The sequence below is a fragment of the Macaca mulatta genome, chromosome 4 (assembly GCF_049350105.2).
Source record: "Macaca mulatta isolate MMU2019108-1 chromosome 4, T2T-MMU8v2.0, whole genome shotgun sequence".
NCBI lineage: Eukaryota > Metazoa > Chordata > Mammalia > Primates > Cercopithecidae > Macaca > Macaca mulatta.
Genome location: NC_133409.1, coordinates 171,130,755 through 171,145,919, shown reverse-complemented (window position 1 = coordinate 171,145,919; position 15,165 = coordinate 171,130,755). Strand labels below are relative to the sequence as shown.

The following is a 15,165-nucleotide window of genomic DNA, read 5'->3' as shown; positions in this document are numbered from 1 at the left end:
TTCGTTTAATGAAAGTTCTAAAATTGATTAAGCTTGCTTCCCACAAAATCTGTATCCAACCCTTGTTTGCAGCTTAGAGAATTCTTGATTATAAACATAATTCATTTTCTGTGTTCAAAAAATTTAATCTCGAGGCCAGGTGCAGTGTCTCATGCCTGTAATCCCAGTATTTTGGGAGGTCAAGGTAGGAGGATTGCTTGAGGCTAGGAGTTCAAGACCAGCCTGGGCAGCACAGGGAGAATTGGTCTCTAAGAAAAATTTTAAAAATTAGCCAAGCATGGTGGCATCTGCCTGCAGTTCCACCTACTCAGGAGGCTGAGGAGAGACGATCGTCTGAGCCCAGGAGGTTGAGGCTGTGGCGAGCTGTGATTGTGCCACTGCACTCCAACCTGGGTGTAAAAAAAAAAGAAGAAGAAAGAAAGAAAAAGAAATATTTAATCTATCTGGAATTTATTTTAGATTATGGTATAGGGTGGGAAATTCGTCCTATGTTTTCAAAGCAGACCAACTGTTCCAGCACCATTGTTAAGTAACGTACATATTTCCTCATTGTTAATAAAGATCACTTTAGCATATATTAAAGTCTTAAGTATGCTTGAAATCCTCCTAGGATTTCATTGTTGTTTCATTGTTCTATCTATTCCAGTACTGTTGTTTTAATTGGTTATATTTTGATAATATATTTTGAAAACCATTAGTGCAAATCTCTTCTCATTCTTAGTTTTCAAAAATTTAAATTATTGCAATATGTTTATTTTTCTAGTTGAAATTTGGAATCACTGTTACAAGTTATTTTTTAAGAAAACTCACTAAAATTCTGACAACTTGTAATTAATTTAGCAGAACTGATATCTTAACAATACTGAGTCTTATCTGCAGCACCATTTTTTTGTAGTTGTCTATGTCCCTTGGAAAATGTTAATGCTTTCTAATGGATTTTAGGCATTCCTAATTAAGTGTATGTCTAGGCAGTTGATATTAATTGTTAGAAAACTGTTTTAAAATTAATGTCTGTATGATTTGTAAATGGTCATTTTATTGAACTTTCCTATTTAAAGAAATCAACTGCAGGCCGGGCGCGGTGGCTCAAGCCTGTAATCCCAGCACTTTGGGAGGCCGAGGCGGGGGGATCACAAGGTCAGGAGATGGAGACCACAGCGAAACCCCGTCTCTACTAAAAATACAAAAAATTAGCCGGGCGCGGTGGCGGGCGCCTGTAGTCCCAGCTACTCAGGAGGCTGAGGCAGGAGAATGGCGGGAACCTGGGAGGTGGAGCTTGCAGTGAGCCGAGATCGCGCCACTGCACTCCAGCCTGGGTGACAGAGCGAGACTCCGTCTCAAAAAAAAAAAAAAAAAAAAGAAATCAACTGCAAACATTGATACTTCTTTGTGTTTTTTGAAACTAATTTAGCTTTTCCCATTATATTGGTCAAGATTCACAAAATAGTAGTAACTGTTTACACTAAGTGTTTGTGATTTCCAATGGCATACATCTGAGAGAGAGGCAGAGAGATCCATTTTGATATGTATGTATTTATCTATGTATATACGAAATGTTGAAGGAATATTCTTTCTAGTTTCCTTAAATACTCTGTCAAACTTGGTTGTTAAACTAAATTAGATACCTTTGGAGGATATCTATTGATACTATCTTTTAAAAATCATTTGTATCTATTACATTAATAAATTTCTTTATACTCCTTGATTCCAATAATAAACTCTAGTATGGGGGAAAATTTGTTGCTCTTTTAATACATCTGGGTTGATGATTTTATTTAGGATTTTTTAATTCTCTATAATCATAAGTGAAATTTAGCTATAGTTTTCTTTCATTGTGATAATTTTATCAGGTTTTGGTATGAGGTTAAAATAAACTGGGAAGATTTCCATCTTTATTCTCCGGGACATTTTAAATTGCAAAAGAAATCTATAATTTCAGAGTCTAAAATAACATCCATAAAATCATCTGGTTTTGGCAAATTTGAAGGGATAATTATCATCTTTTTCAATTTTATTCATGGTAGATCTTCTACATTTTGAGCCAATTTTGGTTATTTATATATTCCAGGCAGACAATCTATTTCATCAAGATATTCTCACTCAGTTGCATAAAGTTTTATAGAGAAGTAGCTTCCAATGTTTTGTTCTTACCTCCTATCAGTTAAAAATGCTTGAGTAGGCACCCCAATTTACTTATTTAATAATTGCATGTATTTACTACTAGACTCGTGGGTTACATAAAATATAAAACACTTTTGTAAATAGAAGAATTTTAAAGATAAGATAAAGATGAAATAAACTATTTAGAAATAATTTATGTTTAGTTCAATCATGAAATAAAAAACTTGTTGCTTCTCTAAAAATAGTCTTAATATTAATATTTTAGTAAGAATTATGTCATTAAATAGGTTTTATTTTTTTAAATCTTGGTTTAATAATTTGTGACATAGTGATCAAAGATATTTTTCTAAATTCAATTTCTTTTGGTATTTGTTTTAAAAAGTTGCCCTAGCTCTAAAGATATCTCACAAATACACACAGGTCCAAACTGGAAAAAGTAAGTGCTTCATTGTCATTCTTACTAAGTCATTATATGCATTCTTTTCAGTCCCATTTACTAATCATGTAGATATTGGTTGAAATATTAGAAAATATTTGCTTTTCCTGATGTCAATCAGAAGCTGTTGAATTTTTAAATTTTTAACAAGTGAGTTTAAATACCACTGGGACTGTACACAGGTTACAAAGCAAGTTATATATTTTGTGGTCCTGTTTTTAGAGTAGGCAGATTTAAGAAATTTTGTAAATGACAAATATTGTTTTCAGCAGCAAAATCACATAATGATGGGAACATTTCCAAACAATTATTCTCAAAATGCTGTCTCCATTGCAGAAGTTTGTTTAAAAAGCCAGTTTTTTTTTTCTATTTCTTTATAAAAGCGTATCACTTTTACCTTTGAGTGGCAGTTTGTGCTAATATTTTTTCAGTGTTGGCTGGGTTGATACAACTGATAGCCATTTACCGTCACAGAAATGATCAGCTAATTTGGGACGCTTGTCTCTATAAAGGACACATACATAACTCACCAATAGCTTAAATCAGTAAACAAATTAAAATAGCTTAAAATTTTTCTTCAAATTTGAATCCCAGATATCCTGCAAGAGGAAATGAAATTCTCTGTATTCTTCATTGATTTTTTTTAGGTAGCCATCTCATAATTGTTATCAGAAGTTTACAAGTTTGCAAAGATGTAATTTGTGGAATTTGGTAACCAGAGACATTTAAAAAAAACCTTAAATCCCATCATATTCAATGACATTCCAACACCACGGCAATTTGACACCCACACTGTCCATTCTTAAAAATATATGTATCAGATTTTATCTAACAATGGGAAATTGTACTTTATCCCTTTTTCTTCCTGGACTTTTATTCCTATCCCACTTCAAGCCCCCCTTCCCAAGAATGTATTTAGTATATATTTATTTTTGAAACTCTGTTAATCATCAATATTTTCTATGACTAAAATATGCATATAAATTGAAAGAATAATTTTTTAATTACCTGTGAACATAAGGCTCTAAGTGTTAATTGCCTCTTAGAGAGAGCTATCATTGCGACTGTTAGTAGTACATAATTAGTCAAAACAACGTAACTACATTACAGATTTTCATAGATAATCATTAAACAACAATTTTTAAATTATCAAAAAGAAAGCTCTTAATGAGATTAACGGTGTCAGGTTATTTTCATTTGCCCCTAGATAAATATTGTTCATTATTTGAATGAGACAGCACTCCCATCAATTCTGTTCATCTATTTTATGTTTCTAGATGTAAGCCCTGAGAAACCTAGGTCATATAAATAGACAGAAATGGAAGTTTTGTTGCTGCCCAAAGTATTTACCTACTTCTAGGTTATTTGCAGAGACTGATGAAATTAGTTCTAGGCCGGGCGCGGTGGGTCACACTTGTAATCCCAGCACTTTAGGAGGCCGAGGCGGGCGGATCACGAGGTCAGGAGATGGAGACCACGGTGAAACCCCGTCTCTACTAAAAATACAGAAAATTAGCCGGGCGTGGTGGCGAGCGCCTGTAGTCCCAGCTACTCTGAGAGGCTGAGGCAGGAGAATGGCGTGAACCCGGGAGGCGAGCTAATAATCTATCTTTTGACAATTCTAATTCATTCTTCAATTGTGACAAAAGCAAAGAATGAATGTGTTCCTCAGTGGTTAGAGTTTGTTCACTTAGGCTTCGTTGAGATTTATCAAGGGATTGTTACATGAGTCAGCCTTTCCTGTGTAATCAACCAACAAAATCTGAGTGGCATGTAAGAAAAAAAGCAGGTTTTTTTCTCTCTAGCAAGTATGCAGGTGAACTGGGGCAAACCTGGGTTCGGCTGCAAGTCAGTTCCAGCCTGTTCCGTGTGTCTCACTCTGGGGTCCAGGATGAAGTCGCAGTGGCTCCCTGAGGCATACACTCCTTGTGTCAGGGATCAAAGCACACGGTACATCTTTAAAGCCTACACTTCTTAGAACGAGCACATGGCCACTGGCCAAAGAAAGTTAGAGACCATGTCCAGCATCAAGAGGCCGATGAATATTCTTACCATGGATGTGTGAGATGGGGGAGTGAATGTTTGCGGAATAATCTAATCTAACACACCTATTAGCTATTATTCTTGTTGTATATATTGATTTGCTTTGAATCTAGTTTTCACTTAGCAATAACTTGTTCAAATCAATATATGAAAAAGAATTGGCAGATTAAGGCCAGGCGCGGTGGCTCATGCCTGTAATCCCAGCACTTTGGGAGGCCGAGGCGGGCGGATCACAAGGTCAGGAGATCGAGACCACGGTGAAACCCCGTCTCTATTAAAAATACAAAAAATTAGCCGGGCGCTGTGGCGGGCGCCTGTAGTCCCAGCTACTCGGGAGGCTGAGGCAGGAGAATGGCATGAACCCGGGAGGTGGAGCTTGCAGTGAGCTGAGATCCAAGATCGCGCCGCTGCACTCCAGCCTGGGGGACAGAGCGAGACTCCGTCTCAAAAAAAAAAAAAAAAAAAAAAAAAAAAAAAAAAAAATTGGCAGATTAAGAGGACAGATGAGAAAGGTTTCTGAGATGCTAGTAGTGTTTCTTTTATGTTTTTATCTGTGTGGTGAATACACAGATGAGTTTACCTAGTGATAATTCGGTGAACTATACATTCATAACCTAAGGACTCTTTCTGTATGTTATACTCCAAATAAAAGCTTATTCTTAAAAAGGGGTTAAGAAAATCAAATTACTTTTTACATCAAAAATTTTCTAATGAATATCTTTGTAATGATCCCTTTTACCTTATCAAATGCTTTAAATATGTATTTTTATATATTTAGAACTAATAATGGAACCAATTTATTGAAAGTTATAGCTTTAGAGCATTCAATTTATGGAAAATGTCTGCTTTGAAACCTAATTAGCAAAGCTTTTTCTCATTTTGAAATCTATCAACTAATAGAGATTTAGTTCGCATCAGAAAATCACTCACTGCATTTTTCAATTCAAATAAATGTCAGTGTTTATTTACACATATTATAAATAACATGTACATAAATGTGAATATTTCAAGGAATGTGATGAAAACACTGCAAAATAAATTATGGAGCACATTTTGCAATGCAGTTTACTAAAAGTGATTAAGATTTAAATTGTGTAGATTCAATATAATGAAATTATCCACTTTACAAGTTAAAAAGCAAGAGTAAATCTGTACTTTTTCTTATATCTTAATTTCTAATAAAAAATGTAATATATAGATAAAGTGACGTTATTATGAAGGGAGGAGTAGCATAAAAACATGATATTTATTATATGTGTGTGCATCTTATGTATTGAATTTTGGTATTTGGCTTTTTGGAATAGTTAACTAAAAATCATATCTAAAAATCCAAAAATTGCTTCCTTAATTTTGTTTGCATTATTAGCAAACATTTTCTGTAATCAATGAATGGTGTTATACACTGCTAAAAAATAACTATTCTAGCAGCTATTACATAACATAAAATGTTTAGTAATAGGCAGAAAATGTAAACAATTTAGAGAAAGAACAAAATATTTTTAAGATTTGACTTGATAAAATATATTTTAACCAATAATTGAATAATACATACCAAATCTAAAAAAAAAAAAAAACAATTACTATCATTTGAAACATTTGGACCCCAGATACTTTTTTTTTTTTTTTTTGAGACGGAGTCTCGCTGTGTCGCCCAAGCTGGAGTGCAGTGGCGCGATCTCGGCTCACTGCAAGCTCCGCCTCCCGGGTTCAAGCCATTCTCCTGCCTCAGCCTCCCAGAGTATCTGGGACTACAGACGCCCACCACCTCGCCCGGCTAGTTTTTTTGTATTTTTTTAGTAGACACGGGGTTTCACCGTGTTAGCCAGGATGGTCTCTATCTCCTGACCTCGTGATCCGCCCGTCTCGGCCTCTCAAAGTGCTGGGATTACAGGCTTGAGCCACCGCGCACGGCCCCCAGATACTTTTAAAGCAAATGGTATCACCAATCTGCACTGCTTGTTCCTTGAAGATGTTTTTCTTCCCAGTCAATGTCACACCCTTGGGAGGAGAACTGAAAGTAGCTGAAGAAAACAGCTTACATTTAAATGAGAAAAAAAGACGGTTATTTTTGGCATCAGTGTGTTTTACCAATGCCCCCTTTGCTTTGCGGGTGCAAACTCTCCCTCGGAGAGCAATGCACTTTCTGCCAATCGTTTTGAGAAGTAAAAGGAGAGGTTGTAAAAGACAACTGCCATTCATTCCCCTCTTGGAAATGTCAGGTTTCAGGATGATCCTCCAAGGTAAGAAGACTGCTTTGAACACACCTCTGTATCTTCAAAAAGAAATATGTATAAGAGAGTGAAATACTAGAAACTTGTGGACTTTTATTGATCCGTGGATTAATCATAAAAGGAAGGCTCCAAGAAAACAATATTCCCAGAAGGCCCTTAGTTTGGTTCTCTGGAGGCACCTCACATTATGGGGCCAGATACCACTATGGTAAAATCTAGGAGCGGTGAGGGGTAAATCTTTTGTGGTGATCAGTGATGCTGTTCACTGAACCTTTCCAGGCTCTCTACCTGCCAGGCTCTGCGGGGCCAAGGGACTGCACTGTAAAGAAAAACAGTGGCATTCTGGAGTGGCTGGTTTCCCACAACATCCTCACAAATTCAACTTTCTTTTTTTAAATGGGAAAAGGTTTACTTTGAAAGACGAGCTAAGGGAAAAGAGAGCCCACATTATAGAAGGGAAGAGTATATACCAAAGTTGTGTCACGTATATTGAAGCTACCCACATTGTATGCCTTTTTAAAGAGTCTCCATTTAGCCCAGCTTGAAGATAGGGGGGGAAAACATTCTTTAAAAAATTGTTTGACAAAACACAGCTAGCGAATCTCCATGGAAAATATATTCCTGCTAATTCCTCATCTCATTTCAGGGAATTGTAAACATTCTTTTTTTTTTTTTTTAGATGAAGTCTCGCTCTGTCACCCAGGCTGGAGTGCAGTGGTGTGATCTCAGCTCACTGCAACCTCTGCCTCCTGGGTTCAAGCGATTCTCCTGCCTCAGCTTTCCAAGTAGCTGGGATTATAGGTGTGCGCCACCATGCCTGGCTAATTTTAAACATTCTATTATTTTAAATAATCTATTCTGCATTCTATTTAGCTCAGTATATATGTCCCAACAAGCTAAAGAACCAAGAGCATAAACATCAACTCCTCAGGATGGTGAAACCCCACTCTTCCCTCCTCTACCAAGGAGAACACAGGCCTGGCCTAGGAACTGAGTAGGGGGCCACTGTGAAACAGTAGTTTCAGTATCTGGACAGATTATTTTCCATTTTTAAAATAAAAAACATAAAAATAAGTGTCCCAATATTTTATTTGCATACCATTCTGGCATAGATCATCCCTTAGGATGCATCAACATCATTTCAGAAAAAAAAACTAAGAGAATATTGTCTTCTACATTCTCATTAAATTTCCTTTTAATCTGTGGTTCAACATTATTGTTCCTAATTTTAGTTATTTATGGTTTTGTTTTGGTTTTCTTAACCAAACTTGGTAGTTTTTTGTTTGTTTGTTTGTTTCTTTCTTTCTTTCTTTTTTTTTTTTGAGATGGAGTCTCACTCTGTTGCCAGGCTGGAGTGCAGTGGCACGAACTCGGCTCACTGCAACCTCCGCCTCCTGGGTTCAAGTGATTCTCCTGCCTCAGCCTCTCAAATAGTTGGGACTACAGGCATGTGCCACGAAGCCCAGCTAATTTTTGTATTTTTAGTAGAGACAGGGTTTCTTCATGTTGGCCAGGATGGTCTCAATCTCGTGACCTCATGATCTGCCCACCTTGGCCTCCCAAAGTGCTGGGATTACAGGCACGAGCCACCGTACCCGGCCCTTGGTAGATATTTATTAGTTTTATTGGACTGTTTAAGTAATGATCTTTTGTATTTATCACTTTTTCTATCCTTCTAATTTATTATTACACTTTTACATCTAATAATTATTTCCTCTTCCCTTTCTTAGATTTACTTTATTGCGATATCAGCTTCTTGAGTTAAACACTAGAATTTTTTCTATTTTTATTTTTTAGTTTTAATCTTTCTGGTTTTTTGATTAAAAAAATTTAAGATGCTTTTTTGGTTAAGGTACACTTGACAAATACAAATTGTATATATTATGTTTGTGGTGTACAATGTAAGTAATGTTTTGATATACATTGTAAGTAATGTTATGAAGTACATTGTGAAATGATTAAATCAAACTATTGAACATATCCATACCTCATATACTTTTTTTGTGGTGAGAATAAAGATCTACTCTCTTAGCAATATTTAAATACACAATACACTTTTATTAACTATAGTCACCATACTATACAATACTAGACCTCCCAAACTTTTATTTTTTTAAGTGAAAGCAAGTTTATTAAGTAAGTAAAGGAATAAAATAATGACTACTCCATAGGCAGGGCAGCCCTGAGGGCTGCTGGTTGCCCATTTTTGTGGTTATTTCTTGAGTATATGCTAAACAAGCGGCAGATTATTCATGCCTTCCCTTTTTAGACCATATAGGATAACTTCCTGAGGCTGCCATGGCATTTGTAAACTTAGACCTCCCAAGTTTATTCATCCTGCCTAATTGAAACTTTATATCCTTTGACCAACATCTTAAAATGATTTTTTTCTCAGAATATAGCTTTTGTTATATTGATAAGGAATGTTTTCCTTATGCCAATATCTGAATATATTAATAATGTTTAAATCCATAATGGCATATTTGATTCCTTTGTTGACTTAAGTCTTATTTAGGAGGGTGTCTTGATATTTTCAAATAGTTGGATTTGGGGGAGAAAGAACAGTTTTGGAGATTTTTTCCAATTTAAAATCTTTGATTGCATTTATAGCATTGTGGTCTTAAAAAACTATCTATACCACTTCCGCTGTGGGAAGTGTATTACAATTTTTCTCTGAAAAATTTTCCTCTGAAATAGGCTGTCATAGGTTCTCTGGATGGGTCCTAGTTTCCAAATTTAATCTCTAGTTCTTCTTCACTAGCCTTAAGAGTGGCATAATTCTTAACAACAACAACTCATAACCAACATCAAATTAGCTTCACTATGATTTATTGAGGCCACTCTCAAAGAAAACGTCCATTCTGGAAAGGAGTGAAGATAACAAAATTCACAGCGCCACAGTCAGCAATGGCGTGGGCTCTTTTGCTTCTTGGAGCAGGACAAGTTAGCCCCTGGATTCCTTGATTCCCGCCCCGGCTGACAAACCTAGAACAACAGCGGTACAGACATCCTCCCTGTGCGTGCCCAGCTGTTCCGTTTTGCTTCACAGCCTGTGGGGGATGGAGGGGTGGTAAAATATTGGTAACTCGTGTGATAGAACTGATGGTACTAGTCAGCCATCTCACCCACCTCCTAAAGGCGCCTGCCCAGCTGTAACCCCCGCTGAGTGACCTGGCCTTGGAGGGGGCACATTCCACAATGCGTGTTCTCAAATGAATGTTCTGGAAACATAGGCGCTCTCCAAAAACGCCTGCTCAAAAACGTTTGGAACTAATTATAAAAACAACCGTCGTTTTATTTTATTTCTATTTTGCACCCACAGGATGGACATCTTTGAGGCCATGCCTTATCTGGTATCCAGCCGGAGGGAAAGCGCAGGCTCAGGATTTCTCTCTGACAGATCAGAGCTGGTGGCCCGATTTGCATAACTGATGTAAATAATCTGTGATTCTGCAGCTGCCAGAAAAGTAGGTCTTTCTAAGGAACAAAGTTTTTCTTCATGTCCATTAACCATCAATACTAATTTTACTATTTGATCCTTCACATTCATGCTTCTGTTACTGTCTGCTTGATGTTTTGCTTGGCTCAACTTAAAGACTGAGTTGATGAGGATTTTATTTTAATTACTCCAGTAATAAGCTCATTGTAAAAGTTAAATAAGAGATGATAGAAAATTTTAACATCTTTGCCCAAGCGGCCCCCTCCTGTTCTTTCCTCCTGAAGTGTTAACTTAATGTTGTCTTTTAACAGATGCATACAAATGAATATTGAGGTTTAAAAAAAAAAAAAGGAATCATGCTATAGGTATGAATTCCATAATTTTCTTTGAAGGTGAATTTTTCTAATTTTTAAATGTATATATTTCAGGCAATGCTACTTAGCATATAACACTTAATGACTTTCAAAGTTTTATTATACCAGTATAAAATCATCTATTTGGGTCCCATTTTATGTTTATCACTTTAACTGATGTTTTTAAAAACTGTTTTGTTGTGATATAATTTACATATCATCAAATTCGCCTGTGTTAAGTGTACAATTTAATAATAATTTTACTCTATTTAAGGAGTTGTGCAACCATCAACAAAATCCAATTTTAAAACATTTCCATCATCCTAAGAAGAAACTTCACACCATCACTCTCCATTCCATCACCAGCCATAGACAATGAGTAATGCAGTTTCTGTCTCTTATTGTCTGCCTTTTTCTTTTGGACATTTCATATAAATGAGCTCATACAACATGTAAGCTTGGCTTCTTTCACTGAACACAATATTTTTGAATTATGTCCACATTGTAGCATTTATCAGTACTTCCTGCCTTTTTTCTTGCCAACTAGCATTCCTTAAATTAAGTTTCACCTGGCGTGTATTTACTCATTTTTACATTTTTGCACTTAATACATCATGATGTTTTAGGTGCCTTATAAATAGCAAAAGACTAAAATTTGTATTTAACCACTTAACCACTGAAAGTGTGACTAAAATTTCCCAGGAATTCAGAGGAGAATGGGATCAGGCAATGCTTCAACCAAGGGGCATCATCTGATCGTCAAGGAAAGGCAGAGTTTGAATGAGAAGAGACTCCGCTGAGGGGTGGAAGGAGATGGAGGCTATTTCGTTTATTTATTTATTTATTTTTAAATTTTTTTTGGCAGGGTGGGGGATGAAGTTTTGCTCTTGTTGCCCAGGCTGGAGTGCAATGATGCCATCTTGGTTCACAGTAACCTCCGCCTCTTGGGTTCAAGTGATTCTCCTGCCCCAGCCTCCCAAGTAGCTGGGATTACAGGTGTGCGCCACCATGCCTGGCTAATTTTTGTATTTTTAGTAGAGACGGGGTTTCACCACATTGGTCAGGCTGGTCTTGAACTCTTGACCTCAGGTGATCTGCCTGCCTCGGCCTCCCAAAGTACTGGGATTACAGGCGTAAGCGACCACGCCCGACCAAAGATGGAGGCTATTTCAACCTGAAACATTGGGCCAAACATTGAGTCTGAGCCAGCAGATCTTTTATTTAGGAGGCAAATGAAAATTGAAAGAAGACCAAGCTGAAAGTGGATAACTAGTTGTGTGACCCGAGAAAGTTCCCCAGTCAAGGTCTCCATTTCTCACCTGTGAAATCCAGGTGTTAAGTTCTCATCATCTCTAAGGTTCCTTCTGGTTCTAAAATTCTGTAGAGGTTAGAACAAAATATGATAGTATTTTAAGTCATTAAAGAAAGCTGTAAGCATAGTTTCATTTTCACAGCATATTGTTGGTCATAGTGCTTGCTTTATTAAACATCAAGTCTTTGGAATGCAATAGCTAACTGTAACACTAAAACTATAAAAAACAGGATTTATTTACAGCAGTATTTTTGACAGGTGCTCTTAGAAGGCCTTGTATAATAAAACAGAAATTTTATACATTAGTAATGTGTACAGTAGAAATTTGAAAGATATCCTCGGGGGAACCAAATTGTTAGATATATCTATAAAACAAGAATTAAAGGCTCTAGGAAGCTGTACTTATAAATAGCAGAAAAAAATAAGAATTTTTAAAAAATGATTCACTAAATGTAAAAATGAGAGATATTACAGAAAGAAGAATGAAGGAAAGAAATGAAACTTCCATCAAAATTTATGTAATAGTTTGGTTATACTGAAAATAAGGAAGTTTTAAAGTGTGGTAATCATCATAGTTTTGTCTGAATAAGAATAAAATTAGAAAGATGTGAAACTTTGAACTTGCACTAAAGAACAACAGGTCTTCTTGCATGCATAATGATTGGTCTGCCCTAACTGCAGTAGTCTACAAAACCATAAATCATTATTATTTAGTACAAATAATTTTAAATCTTTAAAAGTATTTTATTGTCTGATATTTCTAAGAGTGCAATTTAAATCTACATTTATCTCTTTTTTTTTTTCACTTTTAATATGAGACAGTGGTCTCACTGGGTTGCCTAGGCTTATCTCGAACTCCTAAACCCAAAGGATCCTCACACCTTAGTCTCCCAAGTAGCTGAGATTACAGACGTGCATCACCATGCTTGGCCCTAATTCTACATTTAAATTTAAATGCAGAGCATTCATGGCTTAGCTAAAGTAGCAGTCATCCCCAAGATTTTCTCCAGAGATTGTATCTAGGTGTATAAAATATTGGCCAGGTGCAGTGGCTCACTCCTATAATCCCGACACTTTGGGAAGCCTATGCAGGAGGATCACTTGAGACCAGGATTTGAAACCAGCCTGGGCCACATAGCCAGGTCCTGCCACTACAAAAAAATTAAAATAAAAATTAGCCAGATATAATGGCACGTGCTTGTAGTCCTGCTACTCAGGAGGCTGAAGCAGGAGGATCGCTTAAGCCCGAGAACTCAAGGCTGCAGTGAGCTATGATCACACCACTACACTCCAGCCTGGGTGACAGATCAAGACTCCATTTTTAAAAAAGAAACTAACAGATAAATAAATTTGTTAATTAAATCAATCTAAATTAAATTAAAATATTACTAAGTCCACATGTACATTAATGGAAAAAAACCACAATTACTTATGCATCAACATAATATAAAGAATGATGTATTTTACATGTTCTCGCATTCTCTCCTGAACCATGCCTGGGAAGTCTGTAGTCAAAGTTGAACATGTTGTCATTTCACATTAAAATGTAGGTTATTGATTTTTCTTGTTTCTTCCCACATTGTCACTGACCCATATCCTGTAAGACAGCAAAAGAGCTTTGACATCAGAAGGTGGGTAAGGGTAATAGAAAATCACTAATGTTTGGAAATTCTGTGCTGAAAAAGTGGATTGACCAACATGTAATTGGTTAATGGATAAATTCCAGGACTGGATAAGCTAGCATTTTATTCCAACACAAGTAAAACATTACACAAAGGAAGTGGATTCATTTTTTAAAAATCAGACATAGTTTTCCTATCCTAAAGCATATTTGCATCCGCTAGCAGACAAGTACAGGTAATTGCCTCCAGGTGTTTGCCTGCAGGAAGTCATTGAAATTCAGTGCTAGTAATGGCAGTTTTCTGCCCAGCAAAAACTAACCTACAGGAACCTCAGAGGCACAGGTATATATTAGAATAGCAATGCCAGCCCTCTGAAAGGCCATAGATTCAGAATGACCAGTTTAACAGGATACAGATTGAATAAAACAAGAATGAAGTTATGTTTTTTAACAATGAAAAAATTTAAGATTAAGAAAAATGATTTTCTTCTGCTTTTAAAAAATTTTAAACATTACTTGTTTTTCTTACATTTTTACTCATTGATGGTAACTGTCTAGCAATCATTTTTTCTCCCAGACAATATAGAAATTATAAGAACAATTACATTTTTCTTAAAGTTCTGTTTTTATGAAAGCTCATGTTCAAAAATAACTTATTATTAAACAATAACCCAGGTATTTTTTCCACTGCAAATAGATACTCTAGGATATTTAAAGATGGCAGATTAACCATTAGCATTTAGCTCAATGCTACTGCTTGAATGACAATAATTTTTTTTTTTGAAAGACACAGCATACAAAGACAAAATAAACAAGAATGGAGACAACAGCAACAGAAACTTGGAAGCTGGGAGGAGATCTGAGAAAGCTGGATTCTCAGCCAACTTCAGAGAGAGCTGAGAAGCAGACTGATTTTTTGTTTTGTTTTGTTTTTAATTTCAAGTACAAATCCAAGAATGAGCATCATCAGATATCTCTGGAAGTTCTGTTGCAAGTAAGGTTGCTGAAGAAGCAGCTGGCCCTTCTCATCTCCTCCCCACTTCATGAAACAGGTCAGCTACCCATCTTAGCAGAAGATCTAAGAGATTTAGTTCCTGGAGACAGACACAGAGGGTTCGAACTAAAAAGTGGGCAGTTGAGCTTACGCACTAACTGCAAAAACTCTTCATATTTCTTAACCTTTTCTAGGTTGGAACACCGTTTGCTAAGCACACACACTCTTGTGAGTGCATACACAAGCATACACAAACACATATTCCCTAGGCAGACGAATAGAAGTCTTCTCTGGGGAATTTGACCAGCCCAATAGAAAAGATCTGAAAAGGCCGGGCGCGGTGGCTCAAGCCTGTAATCCCAGCACTTTGGGAGGCCGAGACGGGCGGATCACGAGGTCAGGAGATCGAGACCATCCTGGCGAACACGGTGAAACCCCGTCTCTACTAAAAAAATACAAAAAAAAAAAAAAAAAAAAAAGAAAAGATCTGAAAATATTGCCAATGAGGGCTCCAGTAGGCAGGCCACGATACAGTGAAGTCCCTGGTCAATAACTAGTCACACACTCCTCCTCCAGTCGGCTTTTTTTTTTTTTTTTTTTTTTGAGACCCAGCCG

The 15,165-nt window shown here is 36.5% G+C and overlaps 1 long non-coding RNA gene across 1 annotated transcript; it reads right to left on the bottom strand.

The window, feature by feature from the left end:
- Nucleotides 1–9,649: 9,649 nt before the first annotated feature.
- Nucleotides 9,650–13,538, bottom strand: LOC106997798 (uncharacterized). Its single transcript, XR_003729137.2, has 3 exons — nucleotides 13,403–13,538; nucleotides 11,943–12,001; nucleotides 9,650–9,881 (listed from the first exon to the last, which is right to left on the bottom strand). It is a non-coding gene; the product is annotated as an uncharacterized LOC106997798 (long non-coding RNA).
- Between the last annotated feature and the right edge of the window lie 1,627 nt (nucleotides 13,539–15,165).